Consider the following 20,062-nt stretch of genomic DNA (forward strand, 5'->3'; position numbering starts at 1 on the left):
TTGCCAAACGTTCATAACGTCGGCATCTACTCCTGCAATAGGTCTGTCACCTAACGGTGCATCAAGGACATAATTCTTCTGTGTAGCAATGAGCATAATCCTCAGTTCGCAGACCCAGTCCGCATCATTGCTACTATCATATTTCAACTTAGTTTTCTCTAGGAGCATATCAAAATAGGGGAGCTAAATCGCGAGCTATTGATGTACAATATAGATATGCAAAATTATAAGACTGAGTTCATGATAAATTAAGTTCAATTAATCAAATTACTAATAAACTCCCACTTAAATATACATCCCTCAAGTCATCTAAGTGATAGTGATCCAAATCAACTAACCCATGTCCGATCATCATGTGAGAAATAGTAGTCATCAATGGTGAACATCTCTATGTTGATCATATCTACTATATGATTCAGGTTTGACCTTTCGGTCTCAAGTGGTCCGAGACCATGTCTGTACATGCTAGGCTCGTCAAGTTTAACCCAAGTATTCTGCATGTGCAAAACTATCTTACACCAGTTGTATGTGAACATAGAGTCTATCACACCCGATCATCATGTGGTGTCTCGAAACGACGAACTATAGCAATGGTGCATACTCAGGGAGAACACTTTTATCTTGAAATTAAGTGAAGGGATCATCTTATAATGCTACCACCGTTCTAAGCAAAATAAGATGCATAAAAGATAAACATCACATGCAATCAAAATATGTGACATGATATGTCCATCATCATCTTGTGCTTTTAATCTCCATCTCCAAAGCAACGCCATGATCTCCATCGTCACCGACGTGACACCTTGATCTCCATCGTAGTGTCGTTGCGTCGAGTCGTCACGCCAACTGTTGCTTCTACAACTATCGCTAATGCATAGTGATAAAGTAAAGCAATTACATGGCGCTTGCACTTCATACAATAAAGAGACAACCCTAAGTCTCCTTCCGGTTGTCGATATTACAAAACATGATCATCGCATACATCAACATATATCACATCATATATTAACCATATCACATCACAACATGCCCTGCAAAAACAAGTTAGACGTCCTCTACTTTGTTGTTGCAAGTTTTACGTGGCTGCTACGGGCTTCTAGCAAGAACCGTTCTTACTTACGCAAAAACCACAACGATGTTTCATCAAGTTTGCTGTTTTAACCTTCTTCAAGGACCGGTCATAGTCAAATTCGATTCAACTAAAGTAGGAGAAGCAGGCACCTGCCAACCACCTTTATGCAAAACTAGTTGCATGTCAGTCGGTGGAACCAGTCTCATGTGCGTGGACATGTAAGGTTGGTCTGGGCCGCTTCATCCCACAATACCGCCGAATCAAAATAAGATGTTGGTGGTAAGCAGTATGACTATCACCGCCCACAACTCTTTTTGTTCTACTCGTGCATATCATCTACGCATAGACCTGGATCGGATGCCACCGTTGGGAAACGTTGCATGAAAAAGAAAAATAATTCTATGTACATGCAAGATCTTTCCATGGAGATGCATAGCAATGAGGAGGAAGAGTGTGTCTACGTACCCTCATAGACCGTTAGTGGAAGCGTTTATTCAATGCGGTTGATGTAGTCGTACACCTCCACAATCCGCCCGATCAAGTACCGAACGTACGACACCTCCACTTTCTGCACACGTTCAGCTCGGTGTCGTCCTTGTCGTCTTGATCCAGCAAGCGAGGAGAGGTAGTAGATGAGTTCTGGCAGCACAACGGCATGGTGACAGTGGTGGTGAAGCAATCCTGCAGGGCTTCGCCTAAGCACTGCGATGATCTAGGGCGTAGGAGTAAACTAGAGACGGAGGGGTGCCGACACACGGCGTGGAATAAGCTGTTTATTGTGTGGCACCCCTCCCCACAAATATATAGGTGTGGGAGGGGAGGAGGCAGCCCTAGGGCACCTCCAATAGGGCCGGCGGCCACCCTAGGGATTTCCTAGTGGTGTGCCCCCCTTCCATTTAATGCACAAGGGAGAAGGAAAAGGGGGAGGCGCCCCCTTCTCCTTCCTTTATCCCTTCCGGAGATATGGTAGGAGGAGGTGGCGCCTCCCCCTTCCATCTAATTGGGTGCGGCTGCCGTAGGGGGGGCACACCAGCCCATGTGGGCTGGTGTGTTCCCTCTACATGGCCCAGTAAGGCCCAATACTCTCTCGATGCCCCCGGAACCCCTTCTAGTATTCCAATAACTTTCCGGTGCATTCTGAAACCATTCCAGAGACCAAATAGCATTGTTCTATATATCAATCTTTACCTCGGATCATTCTGAAGCTCCTCGTCATGTCCATGATCTCATTGGAGACTCCGAACAACATTCGGTCACCAAACCACATAACTCATATAATACAAAATCGGCATCAAACGTTAAGCGTGCGGACCCTACGGGTTCTAGAACTATGTAGACATGACCGAGACACCTCTCCGGTCAATAACCAATAGTGAAACATGTATGCCCATATTGGCTCCTACATATTTGATAACCCACAAGTATAGGGGATCGCAACAGTTTTTGAGGGTAAGTATTTAACCCAAATTTATAGATTCGGCACAAGGGGAGCCAAAGAATATTTGAAGGTATTAGCAGCTGAGTTGTCAATTCAACCACACCTAAAGATTAATTATCTGCAGCAAAGTGATCAGTGGCAAAGTAGTTTGATAGTTGTGATAGTAGTGACAGCAGCAACGGTAACAGTAGCAACAGTAGTAACTTAGCAGGAACAATATGAGATAAATTCGTAGGCATTGGATCGGTGACTTGTTGGATGATATTCATCATGTGACAGTTATAACCTAGGGCGATACGGCACTAGCTCCAGTTCATCAATATAATGTAGGCATGTATTCCATAAATAGTCATGCGTGCTTTATTAAAAGAACTTGCATGACATCTTTTGTCCTACCCTCCCGTGGCAGCAGGGTCCATATTGGAAACTAAGGGATATTAAGGCCTCCTTTTAATAGAGAACCGGAACAAAGCATTAACACATAGTGAATACATGAGCTCCTCAAACTATGGTCATCACCGAGAGTGGGCCCGGTTGTTGTCACTCCGGGGTTGTCGGATCATAACCGTAGTAGGTGACTATAACTTGCAAGATCAGATCTAAAACATGGATATAATGATGAATTCATAAACGGTTCAGATCTGAGTTCATGGCACCCGGGCCCAAAGTGACAAGCATTAAGCATAGCAAAGTCATAGGAACATCAATCTAAGAACATAGTGGATACTAGGGATCAGGCCCTAACAAAACTAACTCGATTACATGATGAATTTCATCCAACTCCTCACCGGCCAGCGAGCCTACGAAGGAATTACTCACTCCCAGTGGGGAGCGTCATGGAATTGGCGATGGAGATGGGTTGGTGATGACAAAGAACGAAGACCCCCCTCTCCGGAGCCCCAAATGGACTCCAGATCTACCCTACCGAGGAAGGACAGGGCTTGGCTGCGGCTCCTTCTCATGGATCGTGGTAATTCTTTTTCTTTGATTTTTTTCTGGAAATATGTGATTTTATAGTATCAGGGGGGTCGTCTTCGTGGCCACCAGGTGGGTACAACCCACCTGGGCTCGCCAGGAGAAGGGGGCGCGCCCTGGTGGGTTGTGCCCACGCAGGTGCCCCTCTTCTATAGGTCTTGGCTCCAGAAATTCTTATTATTGATATAAAAAATCCTCGCAAAATTTGTTCCATTCCGAGAACTTTTATTTCTGCACAAAAACAACACCATGGTAGTTCTGCTGAAAACAGCGTCAGTTCGGGGTTAGTTTCATTCAAATCATGCAAATTAGAGTCCAAAACAAGAGGAAACGCATGAGAAAAAGTCGATACGTTGGAGACGTATCAATATTCTACGAAGATCTTTATCGATCGAACTGTTATGACAACATACATAATTCTCTTTGTCCATCGATATGTTACTTGCCCGAGATTCGATCGTCGGTATCTCTATACCTAGTTCAATCTCGTTACCGGCAAGTCTCTTTACTCGTTACGTAATATATCACCTCATAACTAACTCCTTGGTCACTTGCTTGCAAGCTTATGATGTGTATTACCGAGAGGGCCCTGATATACCTCTCCGATACTCGGAGTGACAAATCCTAATCTCGATATATGCCAACTCAACAAACACCTTCGGAGATACCTGTAGAACATCTTTATGATCACCCGGTTATGTTGTGACGTTTGATAGCACACAAGGTATTCCTCCGGTATCCAGGAGTTGCATAATCTCATAGTCGAAGGAATATGTATTTAACATGAAGAAAGCAATAGCAATAAAACTAAACGATCAATAGGAATCACTTTTGATGGCCTGGGAGCACGTTGGTGCATCTAGCAGTCGCCACATGTCGTGTACTGGACACTCCCTCAGGATTTTATGTTTTCTATTTTCTATGCGTGTTTTCAGGTTTTAGATGAGTTTTTACCGGGTTCTTTTTGGCTTTTCAGTTTTCGCTTGGTTTTCTTAGGTTTTGAAGTTTTTTTTTTTGCGAAGCTTCTTGTGAAAGAACATATTTACTTTCGTGATGTGCTTCTCGGGAAAAAAAATTATGCTTCCATAACAAGCACAAATTTGCTTCTCGTGGAAGCACAGATTTGCTTATGCGAGTTGTGCTTCTCGGAAAAATAAACGGTGCTTCCACGAAAATCATAGATTTGCTTCCGGCGGTGCTTCTTCAAAAAAGAAAAAAAAACACAACATGTGCTTTCATTTTTTTGAAAATCGCAACCGGCCTCCCGTCTCCTTTTTTCCTTTCTCTTTCTAGTATTCGTGTTTTTTGCGAGAACATATTGTTTGGTTCTGTTTTTTTTTTGCACATATTTTGGTTTCTTTGTTTTTTGATATCTGATTTTTTTGTGAAGAAAAAGTTTGACAAAAACTATAATCATGGGATCTAGCTCCGAAGATCTCAACACGAAAAATTCAATGATGAAAACGATTTGGTATTTGACATACGATTCAAAGGATAAAATATTTTGGAAAACGAATCTAGAAAAACGAGAAACTTTCATATTGCGAGAAGTGGCGCATTTGTTGTCAAATCAGAGAAGGTGGAGGAGTAATTTTTGCAAGGAGTATCCTTGACTTGACTAGTGATTTCATAAATACGACCATGATGTGAAGATTGGTCTTTAATTTCTAAAGTTGGGCCTTTGGCCTTTTCTCGAATGAAAAGGAATAAAATGGAGCCACGCGCCACTTGTTCCCTTCGTCTAGAAGCCTCCTGCGCTGCCCGGCGATGTGTCGCCACCAGGCTCCAACTGTCCGACGCCTACATCACGAGCGCCAAGCAGCCAACTTTTCCAAGCACGAACATTCTCCCCTCCTCCACCGCTGCCAAGAACCTCCGCGCCAACCGCCACCAAACCGCCCTCCCTACCCAAGCCATGGACATCGGCTCGGTGCCTTCCCCGGCCGACGCCGCCCTCCGCGGCCGCCATGCCGCCGGACGCCACGCTGGGGCGCCACCTCGCCCGGCGCCTGGCCGAGGTCGGCGCCCACGACGTCTTCACCGTGCCGGGGGACTTCAACCTGACGCTCCTCGACGAGCTCGAGGCGGAGCAGCCGTCCGGCGGCGGGGTGCGGCTCGTCGGGTGCTGCAACGAGCTAAGCGCCGCCTACGCCGCCGACGGCTACGCCCGCGCGCGCGCCGGCGGGGTCGGCGCCTGCGCGGTCACCTTCACCGTCGGCGGGCTCAGCGCCATCAACGCCGTCGCCGGCGCCTTCAGCGAGAACCTCCCCGTCATCTGCATCGTCGGGGGGCCCAACAGCAACGACTACGGCAGCAACCGGATCCTGCACCACACCATCGGCATCCCCGATTTCACGCAGGAGCTCCGCTGCTTCCAGAACGTCACCTGTTATCAGGTAGTACGTCTCTGTTGTTCAGTTTTAATGTCGTTCCTCAAGACCAAATGCTCTGATTTTATTAGGGATTTTGGCACTGCTTAGATTTTAGGGGAAAGTTTATTTTAGTTTCAGTTTGGTCGATGGAGTGGATCTGCGGTCTAATTCACAATTCCCTTTTCTGACATGTTCAGTTTGTGATATTTTCTAATTGTTCCTCCATGTCCACTAGTCTGGGTTCAGGGGTTTAGTTGATTGTCAGGAAATAGCTTTGCTGCAGTTCTAGCACTGTCTGTCTAAACAGTTGATTCTAATGTTCAATCCAACAGTATTATCATACAATTTGCAATCTTGAGACATAATTTTTTTGCTGTATTGACACTAAACCTTTACCTTCCGCAGATGATATGTATGCTTAGAATTGTGAATTTATTTTCAAAAGTGGAAAGGCAAGATATCTATATGAGCATTGCAAAAAAAAAAATCTATGATATGACCTCATTTCATAAATTGCAGGCAGTGGTGAACAACTTAGAGGATGCACATGAACAGATTGATACTGCCATTTGCACTGCACTGAAGGAGAGCAAGCCTGTTTACATCAGCATCAGCTGCAACCTCCCCTCGATCCCGCATCCAACCTTTAGCCGCCATCCTGTCCCTTTCTTTCTCTCCCCAAGGTAAGTTGGCATGCTCCCTGTACACGAATAACAATAATGAGATGGCAGTTGGCTTGGTATTATTGATGCTGATGAACTGCTCATTGGTCAGACTGTCTAACCAGATGAACCTGGAAGCAGCAGTGGAGACTGCTGCGGCTTTTTTGAACAAATCAGTCAAGCCGGTCCTTGTTGGCGGACCGAAGATGAGGGTGGCCAAAGCAAGCAAGGCCTTCGTAGAGCTGGCTGATGCATGCGGTTATCCGGTTGCAGTGATGCCTTCTGCAAAGGGACTTGTGCCAGAGCACCATTCTAGATTTATCGGCACATACTGGGGTGCTGTGAGCACCCCATTCTGTGCTGAGATTGTGGAGTCAGCTGATTCCTATTTGTTTGCTGGCCCGATATTTAACGACTACAGCTCGGTTGGGTACTCGCTTCTCCTCAAGAAGGAGAAGGCCATCATTGTCCAGCTGGACCGAGTGGTGATTGGGAATGGGCCTGCATTTGGGTGTGTTTTGATGAAGGACTTCCTGCATGCGCTTGCAACCCGGCTGAAGAAGAACACAGCTGCCTACGACAACTACAGTCGTATTTTTGTGCCTCAGGGCGAACCCCTTTCCTCTGAGCCTGGAGAGCCTTTGAGAGTGAATGTACTTTTCAAGCATATTCAGAAAATGTTGTCTGGCAACTCAGCTGTTATAGCAGAGACCGGGGACTCATGGTTTAACTGCCAGAAGCTGAAACTACCAGAAGGCTGTGGGTAAGCTCCCCTGAAATATTTCAGAGCTCAAACTTCTGTCTGAGTTTTTTTAAACTTCCTGTATTGGTTGTTGGTCACATCCGTTCTTTTAGTATTTGTAATCTAGGTATAGTTGGATTATATCGAGATATTTTGTTCTGATATTTTTGCAAATATATTATTTATCCGGGAGAATTTGATAAAAATGCCTCATGGTAGTTTGAACTTCGATAATATATCCCATGATGTGTCACCGATTAGTGAGGTCATATTATCAGGTGGTTTGATGTAAGAGTCTCAAAAATAAACGATAGAAGTCTAGACTAATTTTACATTGGTAACAACCGACAAGACTTGTTTGTGTCAGTAAGTAGGATGTATACTGTTCACTTTATGTTTAATTAAACACCATTTTCTTTTGGCAGGTATGAATTTCAGATGCAATATGGATCAATTGGTTGGTCTGTGGGTGCAACTCTGGGATATGCGCAGGCTGCTAAGGACAAGCGAGTCATTTCCTTCATTGGAGATGGCAGCTTTCAGGTTCCAAAAAAAATTCAGAATCACCAAATGTTCGATCTTATACTATTAAATTTAAAGCTTATCAAAATATGCGGCTAAGAAAGATTTAATTGGGCTGGTATATAGGTGACGGCACAAGAAGTGTCGACGATGCTCCGGTGGGAACAGAACAACATCATCTTTCTCATAAACAACGGGGGTTACACCATTGAGGTGGAGATCCATGACGGCCCTTACAACATCATCAAGAATTGGAACTACACCGGCGTGGTGGAAGCATTCCATAATGGCGAGGGCAAGTGCTATACGGCCAAGGTTGGTGTTACAGTTGTAATCTATATTTATTTATATAGCTAAAAAAATTTAGAAAGGTTTTTTGAAACTGTCACCCGGGGGAAAGACTCCCCACCTGAATATATTTCAAAATATTTAAGAAGTACTGCATTGCAATGAAATTTCACCCTTTTGTCTGTAGGTCCGAACAGAGGAGGAACTGAAGAAGGCAATTGAGGCATCCCTAGGACCCAACAAGGACAGCCTGTGCTTTATAGAGGTAATTGTGCACAAGGATGACACTAGTAAGGAGCTTCTTGAGTGGGGTTCTAGGGTTTCCGCCGCGAATAGCCGCCCACCAAATCCCCAGTGAACGCATCAGGTCTCCAAAGATCCTCATCCAGCTTAATGATGTCATGTGGAAGTTCTGAATAGATGTTACTGATCTTCAAATAAATGATCCATTTGAGTCCACTGCCGTTGCAAGGGCTCACGGTTACTGTACATAGATGGTCTCAGTTCAGGAACCTGTGCTTGTATATTACTTCAATAAATCTGAAATCGATGTCGTAGCCAGCTAAAGACGCCCTTGATTTTGGCATCTTTCTTGATTTTGACAACAGTTTCAGGCCTGTTGTGTTTCTCAAAAACATTAGTGAGACGAAACAAATTGCGTTTCTAGAATGCGAAGAAGATTCAATTATGTGGTGAAGTTTACTGAATGTCAAAACAAATTGCAATGAAAACTCAATGATGCACTCCCAGGTGAAAACAATTTCTGAATGTCAAAATATTACAGAAAGAACACTGTAAATTCACTAGTCTGTTTTGCGTTTGTAAACTTTCATGGGAGACGGTTATTTTGCGCCCTGTGCAAAAAAAAAAGGTTTCAGTGCTCTTTTCTTATGAAAATTTACATAGGTGTAAAGAAAATTGGTACCTAATAACAAAAGTAAAAGACAAATTAGTCCTGTCCGTTTCACATCTCTACCTAATATTAAAGGGCTGTGTCTCTCTCGACACTGTCACATCTCTAACTTAATATCTGTCTCTGCCTAATATTAAAGGGAGCTGTCTGTGTCGACACATGACCATGATATTTAGACCAAATTTAGCAGTACTGACATTTGGGACCAGGAAAGTGGCAGTTTTCAAAATGTTTTTCCAGCTGGTATGATTTAATTTAATTTCTTTGAAACCATTTGCAGCAGCAATTTTATATGAGTAAGACACAAACTGTCACATGAAACCTTTCTCCTCATTCACCTCACAAACCTCGGCCAATTCTAAGATTGATGAATTTGGGCTGCTGTTTACCAGCATCAATTGGACAGCAGCAAGGTCCTCTTCAAGGTCGTTTCTGGCGCACCGACCGCACAGCCGATTTTGCCGAGCAAGGCCCTCTTCAAGGTCGTTTCTGGTGCACCCAGCCACATTTCAGGCTCTACAATAACAGTTCTTCTCAGTGACAGGGTGAAAAGGCTCGGTGTCAATGTTGTTGTGGGCATTTACCTGAAATTGTCAGAGGAGTTTGCAGAAGACAGATTTCACACCACTGGGTTGTCGGAACTTAGAATACATAAACTGCTTGTGCTCAGTTCAATATGAGAATCAATTCTTGACGAATTTTAGTCCTGCACTTTGTGTTTAGAAGGAACTGCATTATTGTTATGTATGATGTTCATAATTTATATGACAGCATCCATCATGTATGCTTTGCTCTAGGTTCTTCTATTGCAGTGGTATGCTTATTTGTTGCTTTCTTGATATCTTTTTTCCTGGAATTGTAAGTCGATTTATGTGGTCATCGAATTGTTTTTGTAGGCAATAGATTATAGACTTACTTCGGATTGGTATGAGATATCTGTGTTTTGATTCTGATCCTATATATGTCTCAAAAATGTGACTCAACTTATAAAATGAGTCCCATTGTACTATTGTATATAACATTGCATATTATACCTGGCATCTAGCACTCACACAAAAAAAGCTACATCTAAGTGAGCTGACGCACAAGAGCAACCTCATATAACTTAACTATGATCACATGTCATGGAAGAACTTGTAGGTCTTGACATCGAGCGCAATTGCTCTGATGGCGCCAATGCATGCAAGAACCCCGATGACAGAGAACAAGACGGCGCCGGCGCAGCAAAGGGCCTTGACAGTACGCCGCAGTCCCAGGTTCTTGGGCAGCTTCCCAGCCTTGAGAAATGCCAATGCTGGCAGCACAAAGTCCAGTGGGGTGAACCCAACCGCTCCACAAACTGATACAAAGTCCCCAAAGAATGGCATTGCGGCGGCAACGAGGGTGATCGTCGCCATGTATGCAGAGGTGTACATCAGTCGCCACAGCCATGCTCTGTGCATCATATTCTTTGCCTGAATGCGCTCTTCAAAGTGCGCATATGTCGGCCTGCAGTATATCTTTGTGAAGAAGAAGTAGAGTTAGTTACTGGATGGTTGCCAAGAAATTCCTGATGAAAGTAGGAGGTTTGGCATAAGTTACAGTTACCTGAAAGCAACCTGTGATCTGAACAACTGCAAATATGTTTGCCATTACAATTGCCCATCTTGGAACAGTCAGAGAGGACAAGATGTATGGCTGGACTCCGGAGCCGAATGCCCAATAGCCACTGAATGCCAGTGTCCAGTAGGACATGACGATCAATGTGTACGCCGTCGAAACACCCTTGTACATGTTTGTCGTCGCCGGTTCTCGCACGGTGCTCTGCATTTCAGCCAGTTTTACGCAAAGAATGGTTGATTGCACACTTAATTCATCAATATATCAACTGAATCTCAGGTGGGCACCTGGATTTCTGGCAGCATTGCATCACCAAATGAGAAGGCTATTGTGCCCAGTGCATTGAAACCTCTGAAGACCTTGGTTGCGGTGCTTCCTTGCAGACTGTAACCAACATCATTTCGGTTAATCCGATATCCTGCGGTAGAGCATGCTGTCAGATTTTTTCATATATTCAGCAATTTTAGTACTTTATGCAGAATGAAAATTTACTGAATTTTACCGTCATATATCGTGACACCGATGGCTGTCCCAGCAAACCCAATGGTGGAGGCAGTGCAGGTAGCATTCACCCACCGGAGCGAATGGATGTCGGGAAGCTGGGAGAGAAGCAGCTCGAGCGCGCCGAAGAGGAGGATGAAGTGCTGCAGCGTCATCGCGCCATGGTCGGTGGCATAGTAGTGCTTGTACACGGCCTGAGGCTGCTGCTGGCCGCAATCTGGATCGCAATGTTGTTGCCAACCGACGCCACTTGCTGGAAGAATGACACATACCAGTAGCCCCAGGGACCTTCAACAAAGTACAGAGTCACTCTCAAGGTAATTTTTCACAAACTATTGTGCTGTTAACAGTGGATGTTGAATCATAAGTGCACCATTGATTTGAATTACAGTTAAATGATCAAAAGAACATTTCTCTCAGTAACTTCCTTTTACAACAATAAAAAAAGTTACAGCATCGTCAGATGGTAAGAACTAGTACTATTTGTTGGAAGAAAAAATTGCACTGACCAAATATGCTTTGTGCAAGCAGCCGGTAGCTGGTGTGCTTCTCTCCGTTCCACTGCCACAGCGAGGCAACGGCCAAGCTAGAACACCAGGTGACCAGTGTCCCTATGACCAAGCTGCAAACACCTGTGGGAAAAACAGAGCTGCTAATTCACCGGATCCATAGAAAACCAACTAGAGAATTTACATCATATGGTAAATAAACAGTATGGCGCTGCTAACCCAGAGGCCAGCCCAGGGACGCGAGGGCAAAGGGCAGGGGAGCGTGTAAAGTAGTTTGGGAAGCGTAGAACCCTTTGTCTCGGGCCGCATTGTATATATTGAGGCAAAGCCTTGATTGACAAGTTACAGAGGAGGAGATCCACCAGGAGGCAATCGACCAACAGAAAGAGATCGACCACGTAAGTCGTTACAAGGGATAGAGAGAAGAATAGATAGATACAGTTTAAACACTCCTCCTATCCCTATACAATAATTCTAACACTCCCCCTCAATCTAAACCTCAAGCCTTGCTAAGGTTGAGATTGTATTTGAACTCATCTAATCTTCTTACTGTCAAGGGTTTAGTAAACCCATCTGCAAGTTGATCCCCTGTAGGGATGAACCGTATCTCAAGTAGCTTGCGAGCCACTCTCTCTCTGACAAAATGAAAGTCCACTTCAATGTGTTTTGTTCGTGCATGGAAGACAGGATTTGCTGAAAGGTACGTTGCACCAATATTGTCACACCATAACCGTGCAGCCTTCGGAGCTTTAATTCCAAGCTCATAGAGTAATGTTTGTATCCACATTACTTCAGCTGTGGCATTTGCTAATGATTTATATTCAGCTTCTGTGCTTGATCTTGAGACAGTAGCTTGCTTCCTTGCACTCCAAGACACAAGATTAGATCCCAGAAATACAGCAAAACCACCAGTGGATCTTCTGTCATCAGCACACCCTGCCCAGTCTGCATCAGAATATGCAGTAACAAGCAAGGAAGAGGACTTGACAATTTGAAGTCCAAGTCCTTGAGAATACTGAAGATACCTTAGAATTCTCTTGACTGTTGTCCAATGAGTAGTTCTAGGAGCATGCAAATATTGACATACCTTGTTCACTGAATAAGAAATATCTGGACGTGTAAGTGTTAAATATTGCAAAGCACCAACAACACTTCTGTAATTTGTTGCATCTTCTGGACCAAGAGCTTCTCCACTATCAACAGTAAGTTTTTCTGAGGTGGAAATTGGTGTGCTGACAGGTTTACAGTTCTCCAATCCCACCCTCTTTAGAACATCAGCAGTGTATTTTTCTTGTGAGAGAAGTATGCCATCTCTAACTTGTTTTACCTCAATGCCAAGAAAATAGTGAAGATCACCTAGATCCTTGAGAGCAAATTCAAGTTTTAAATCCTTAAGCAAACAAGTAGTGGCCTCTTGACTTGAACTAGCAACAATTATATCATCAACATAAACAAGCACAAAAGCAGTGATATTGCCTTTGCTATAAAAGAACAAGGATGTATCTGCTTTGGATGGTGTGAACCCAAGACGTTGTAACTGCATGCTCAGCCTAGAATACCATGCTCTTGGAGCCTGCTTAAGTCCATATAATGCTTTATCCAACTTACATACATAATGTGGTGTGCTATGACTTTCTTAACCTGGTGGTTGCCGCATGAACACTTCTTCCTCAAGAACACCATGAAGGAACGCGTTCTGAACATCTAGCTGTCGTAAGCTCCATCCTCTGGAAATGGCAATGGACAAAACAAGGCGAATGGTAGTTGCTTTAATTACAGGACTAAAGGTATCATCATAATCAATTCCAAACCTTTGCTTAAAGCCTTTTGCAACCAACCTTGCCTTGTACCTGTCTATACTACCATCAGATTTCCTTTTTATCTTATATACCCACTTACAATCAATTATGTTAGCACCACGTTGCGGTGGTACTAAGTGCCAGGTCTGATTCTTTATGAGTGCATTGTACTCATTATCCATAGCTTCCTTCCAATCCTTGCTAGCAAGTGCATCATGCAAATTAATAGGTTCACCAGTAGTGGCAAGAAAAGCACGCTTAGTCGGATTATACTTTATTGTACCATCACTATATTGCTTTTCCTTGACAATACCTGACCGAGACCTGGTGTGTCGACGAGGAGGCGAAGGAGCCACAAAACCGGTTGCTGCAGACTGCGGCACAGGAGATCCACCAGCGTCGGCGTCATTCACAGAAGATCCAGCATGATGGATCGGCTCCTGATCCGAGGAGGATGCGGGCTGCTCCTCGTTCTGGCAGCGGATCCGATCGGCCGACGTGGTAGACGGGGAGTCGCTCCCCCCCCCACGCCGCGTGCGATAGCCGTATCAGACTGCACGAGCGAGGATTGGCGAGGCGTGCCGGAATGGGTGCCAGGGCCCACGCCTGCACCTGGTCCGCTGGGGCCCACCCGATCGGTTTGGCGCGACTCGCCTGGACCCGCGCCAGGGCCCGCGCCTGGACCCGCGTGACCCACCTGGTCGGCTTGGCGTGGCGCGTCTGGAGCCGCCCCTGGATCCGTGCCTGGGCCGCTATCGCTGTCGCCTACCAGGGGCAGATCTGCACCGGACCGCGAGCTGCCCAGCTCTGCATGCTGCCGCGGATCTGCCTGGGATCGCGCGCCGCCCTGCTCTGTAGGCTGCTGCGGATCATCCTCGAAGACTGCGCCTTTGTCATGTGTGCACATAAAATGACAACCAGAATCTGTTGTGGATTTTTGCACATGATCATGATCATTTAATTCACCCCCGTGATCAGGATGAATAGAATAGTCTGGTAGGAGTGCAATTTCTGCACGAAGCAAGGCGCCAGCATTGGGATGAAGAAGGGGAAAAGGGAACAATGTTTCATCAAAGATAACATCACGGGAGATATAGATGCGTCCAGTAGATGGTTCAAGACATTTATACCCTTTATGAAGGTTACTATACCCAAGAAACACACATTGTGTGGAGCGAAACTCTAATTTGTGACGATTGTATGGACGTAGGTTGGGGTAACATGCACACCCAAATTTTTTTAGAGAGTTGTAGTCTGGCTTTTGGTGATACAATCGTTCTAAAGGAGTTGAATTGCCAATGACCTTACTGGGAAGACGGTTGATAAGATATGTAGCTGTGATAAAAGCCTCATCCCAATACTTGAGGGGCATAGATGCATGAGCTAAAAGAGAAAGACCAACTTCGACAATATGACGGTGTTTGCGTTCAGCAGAACCGTTTTGCTGATGAGCATGAGGGCAAGACACATAATGAGTGATTCCAATGCTACGGAAGAAGGAGTTGAGCTTTTCATACTCCCCTCCCCAGTCACTTTGGACTGAAATAATTTTCCTGTCAAAGTGGAGCTCAACTAGCTTCTGAAACTCTTGGAAGATGGAAAAAACTTCAGATTTATACTTAAGCAAATAAATCCATGTGAACTTGCTGTAATCATCAATGAAGCTAACATAATATTTTTTTTCGACCAAAAGAATCTCGAGCATGACCCCATACATCACTGAAGATTAATTGTAATGGGGCATGAGACACACTAGTAGACTTAGGATAGGGAAGCTGATGGCTCTTGGCACATTGACATGCTTCACAAACAGACTCATTGTTTGAACTATGTGACAAAGGAAGTTTGTCTTTATTGACTACTTGCCTAACTATGACTGATGAGGGATGTCCTAATCTTTGATGCCACCGCTCGAAGGAGGGCTTGACGGCGGAATAGACGCGACGATGCTTGTTGTTAAAAACTCCGGAGGAGATGGGGTAGAGGCCGCCGACGCATCTACCGGGATAGAGAGGTGCCCTCGTTGCCCGATCCTTAATGAAAAAATAACGAGGGTGAGTTTCAAAGAAAACATCATTATCGGTGGCTAAACGAGACATCGAGGCAAGATTTTTGTCATCTTGAGGAACATGAAGAACATCCTTAAGAACAAGATCACGTTGAAGACTAGGGAAATTAAGTGAAACTTGACCAATGTGACAAATTTCCATACCTTTACTGCTAGCGGTGTGGATCTAATCGTTGCCGTGGTACGTCTCCCGTAGGGCCAGTTGCTCTAACTCATTTGTGACGTGATCGGTAGCACCGGAGTCAACGTACCAGACACTGTCCCTGCCTTGCTCGCGCATAGCTTCTGCAACTAGTTTGGAATCAGGAACGTAGTTTTCATCATACCAATGCCAGCAATCGATGACCTCATGGCTAGCCTTCTTGCAGAGTTGACACCGAGGGCGAGGCCGCGAGGGGGGGTTGCGGCGGCCAGTGTTGGAGTTGAAGCCGCCACCCCCGTGGTTGTTGCCGTAGCCGCCGTCGTAGTTGTTGTTGCCATAGCCGCCACCAGAGCGGGCACCGTCGCCCGAGGAGGCACTACGGCCGCGTCCGCCACCACGGTTGGTGCCCTGGTGACCACGGCCACGGCCACGTCCCCTGGAGGCGGAGTATGCAGAGGATTGCCGAAGATCGCCGCCGTGGAGGAGGGTGAGGCGGGCGTCGAAGCTGAGCAGCTGGCTGTGCAACTCTGGAACCGTGATGGGTTCCACGCGAGCCGCCAGCGCAGAGACGACTGGATTATATTCCATGTCGAGGCCGGCAAGGATCTTGGAGACGATCTCTGGATCGGAGAGGGCCGAGGCGGTGCAGGCAACTTCATCGGTGAGGGTTTTGATCTTGCCGAGGTACTCTGCCATGGTCAAGTTACCTTTTTTAAGGTTGGTGAGCTCGATGCGGGTGTTGATCGCATGCGCCTTGCTCTGGGCGATGAACATGGTGTTGATGGCGCGCCACACCTCGGCCGGCGTCTGGAGCGTGGCCACCTGGGACAGAATCTCGCGGGAAAAGGAACCCATCAAGAACCCTTGGAGTTGTTGTTGTTGCGCATACCAGAGGGTGCGGGCGAAGTTGGCGACTTGCTCTTCTTTGCCCTCCTTGGTGATGGTGAGGGTAGCCGGCAGTGGCGGGCTCGTGGGGTCAAGGTGGTGCTCCATCTGAGCACCCTTGATCTGAGGAAGCACGATGGCTTTCCAGAGGAGGAAGTTCCCCCTTGTCAGCTTCTCCTGTGGTGGCGATCCGAGGAAGGTGGTGGTAGCTGTGGATGATGAAGCAAAGGTGGAGGCGGAGGAGGCGGTGGTGATCGCGCCCATGGTGCTAGGTGACATGGAGGCGGAGGTGGTGGACATGACTCGGTCGCGAACGGTAGCTAGATGCGATCTCTCTTGATCTGATGAGGAAGAGGCTCTGTTACCATGTAAAGTAGTTTGGGAAGCGTAGAACCCTTTGTCTCGGGCCGCATTGTATATATTGAGGCAAAGCCTTGATTGACAAGTTACAGAGGAGGAGATCCACCAGGAGGCGATCGACCAACAGAAAGAGATCGACCACGTAGGTCGTTACAAGGGATTGAGAGAAGAATAGATAGATACAGTTTAAACACTCCTCCTATCCCTATACAATAATTCTAACAGAGCGTAGGCTGCCGGCGTGGCAATCGTCGTCGCCACGTGGAACGCCGCGTGCCTCCACGTGCCCTTCCCTCCCTCCGCGGCGCCGACGATCTCGTCCTGGTCCTTCTGGGCACCACCACTCGCCGTCGCCGGTGACATGCCCACTGCTGCTACTTCTCTTCACTCGACTTGAGTAAGAAGAACTTGAGACTCCTATCTTGTGTTGACCCAGGCGATGCAGAGCAGAAGCGGAGAAAGATGGGCTCGTCTCATATTGGAGTAGTGTGGAAATGGAATACATGCTTTGAAATGGGAAAACAAAAACCAACCGCTTCTTTCCAAGCATATGCAATTCTTTTGTGAGGAAAGTTAGAGCCATATTATGACTAAGGACTAAACAAAGATAATAATATTACTAACTATAAAGTGTTAGTGGTGAGTGGTGACCATGTCAAGGTAGGGTTTCAAAGCAGCAATTAAATTCCACAGGACCAGTAAGCATAACAAGGACAGCCTCTGCTTCACAGAGGTAATTTTTTTTTAGTGGTAGTGGTGAGTGGTGACCATGTCAAGGTAGGGTTTCAAAGCTAATAATAATATTACTAACTATAAAGTGTTAGTGGTGAGTGGTGACCATGTCAAGGTAGGGTTTCAAAGCAGCAATTAAATTCCACAGGACCAGTAAGCATAACAAGGACAGCCTCTGCTTCACAGAGGTAATTTTTTTTTCTTGTGACTATTTACTGTAGAGCGACAGCCCCACAGTCCTTTTATTCCAGAAACTTTTGCCCAAGCCTGTTTAAATCCGCTCCCACCGGGAGTCGAACCCAGGATCTAGGGTGCTACTAAGGTCGCTGCAACCACTAGGCTATAGGCCCGTTCGCAGAGGTAATTGTGCACAAGGATGACGCTAGCAAGGAGCTTCTTGAGTGGGGATCTAGGGTTTCTGCCGCGAATAGCCGCCTGCCGAATCCCCAGTGAACACACCAGGTTTCCAGAAGATCATCTTCCAGCTTAATGAGGTGAGGTCATCTGAAAACTCTGAATAGGAGATGTTACCGATCTCTGAATAAATCGTCCATGTGAGCCCACTGCTGTTGCAAGCGCTCATGGTTACTGTGCATAGATGGTTTCAGTTGTTCAGGAACTGCTACTTGTCTTGTGTATTACTTCAATAAATCTGATATGGAATCCACTCCTCCCGGGTCGCCCCCGCTCGGGCGGCTCCGGAGGCTCCCCAAACCCCAGCCAAAAAGCACCCCAGTGCTAGAGATCTCCAGCCGCTGCCGCCGCCGATCTCGGCTGCGGTGGCGGCGCCCTGCCCGTCAAAGACGGAGGGCTGAGGGCGGGCCAGGGGGGCAGGGACGCTCGTCTCAGTCGCCAGTCGCGCGGAACAGAGCTGCGCCTGGCGGCGGGGCCCTAGGAGCGGTGGGGCGTCGTCGGCATGGAAGAGCATGGCTAGGCAGAGGGGCTGCGACACCAAGAACACCGGCGGCGACGCCCTGGATCTGGGCACGAGGCGGCGCATCTGGGCCTGATTGGTCCCGATCTGGGCTCAGCGGGCCCGCTCGTCCAGGATGTCGACCGAGCTTTGCCGCTGCTCGGCAGGGCACGCTCGGCGCAGGTGGTGGTGGTGCTACCTCGAGGGAGCAGAGCTTTCGAGGTGGTGGTGGTCGGTGGGGAGAGGAATGGCGCCACCGTCTGGTGGTCGTTGCATCCTCCGGTTGTTAGGCCGGCACGGCGTGCTGTGGCAGGTGATGACACGAGGGAATGGTGGCCGGCGGGTGACGAATGGCGCCATCGATGGGCGTTGCATCCTCCCGTCCGATGCGGGGAAGCGGAAGTAGGATTGGCAGCACGTTGGTCTGTCGTGGGTGTTGCTTGAGGTGCCCATCGTCCCCCTGCCGGTGGCATGGTCTGTGTGTGGCCTATCGTCGGTGGTGTGCTCTCGCTGTTGGCTCTCAATGGCCTGTGTGTGGACTGTGGGGATGATGTTGGGCTGGGAGAAATCCCGTGCTGTTGCGGACAACGGCGACGCTCCCCGGCGCCGTCACCTTCTTGAAGGCGTCGTTTAGGCCCTTATCACCCCCCACCTGTGCAACGGGGGAAACCCCAGATCCATCTTGCTGGTTCAGGCAGTGGCGGTGCTTTGGCGTCGTTACCTTCTTGGAGGCACTGTTCGGGTTGCTGGAGTCCTACGACAGTGCTTGCTGCTAGGGTTGGCCTCCACTTGGAGCGTGGGCCCCTAGGGCGCAATGTACACTGATGCGGCATCTCTTCCACGACGCTCTCCTCGGGTCCAGTCGGGTCCTGCTGTCCACTCGCCACTCTCCTCTCGGCGTAAGGGTGGGCTGTACGTTGACACGTGCTTGCCTTGAGTTTGGGTTGTACTTCGAGTTGTTTGCTTCGGTTGTGGCTCGGTTGTGAAGCGGTCTTGTGGCTCTGTGTCCTGACGTCTCGCCATCTTGGCAGGGGTAGGCAAGGCGTGCCCTTGTTGTTGTGCGTGTGGTTGTACGTTGTAAGCCGATTGGCATCACTTGTACGATTTTTTGGTCTGGTTTCCCTCATAAACTGGATCAACCTTCTATCTATTCAATGAATTTAGCAGTGATCCTGCTAACATTCAAAAAAAAATGATATGGACGTTTTCTTGGTCGTCGTACGGACATGGTCTCAACTCGCAACTGTATACATCTAGGCATCTAGCTGGTCTCATACAGAAGTTTCAGGCTTGCTCTGTTTCTCAAAAGCAAAATGCAGAGGCCGGGGGTACAACTAGGGGTGCAGGGCGGCGCCCGATCCGCCCCGCTTCGTACGCAAAATATGTTTCGGTTAGTTATAAGTACTCCTTTCAGATTTAGTTCAATTTGAACTAATCCTCTATTTATGCGGGACTATGCGGGATGCCTGCTTGCATCCCTAGGTACAACCTTCTTTTTGTAAGAATAAGAAAGTTGTGCTTTTAGAATCTGAAGAAGATTGTTTTTTGTGCGTGTGTGCAAGAGAGGCTG

At 47.0% G+C, this 20,062-nt stretch overlaps 2 pseudogenes; one reads left to right on the plus strand and one right to left on the minus strand.

Annotated features, from left to right (window-relative positions):
• The first annotated feature begins 5,385 nt into the window (after window positions 1-5,385).
• Window positions 5,386-9,833, plus strand: LOC123068866 (pyruvate decarboxylase 1-like; annotated as a pseudogene).
• A 160-nt stretch (window positions 9,834-9,993) lies between these two features.
• On the minus strand, window positions 9,994-18,999 carry LOC123068867 (GABA transporter 1-like; annotated as a pseudogene).
• Window positions 19,000-20,062: the final 1,063 nt, after the last annotated feature.

This window comes from Triticum aestivum, chromosome 3B (assembly GCF_018294505.1).
Source record: "Triticum aestivum cultivar Chinese Spring chromosome 3B, IWGSC CS RefSeq v2.1, whole genome shotgun sequence".
Classification (NCBI taxonomy): Eukaryota; Viridiplantae; Streptophyta; class Magnoliopsida; order Poales; family Poaceae; genus Triticum; species Triticum aestivum.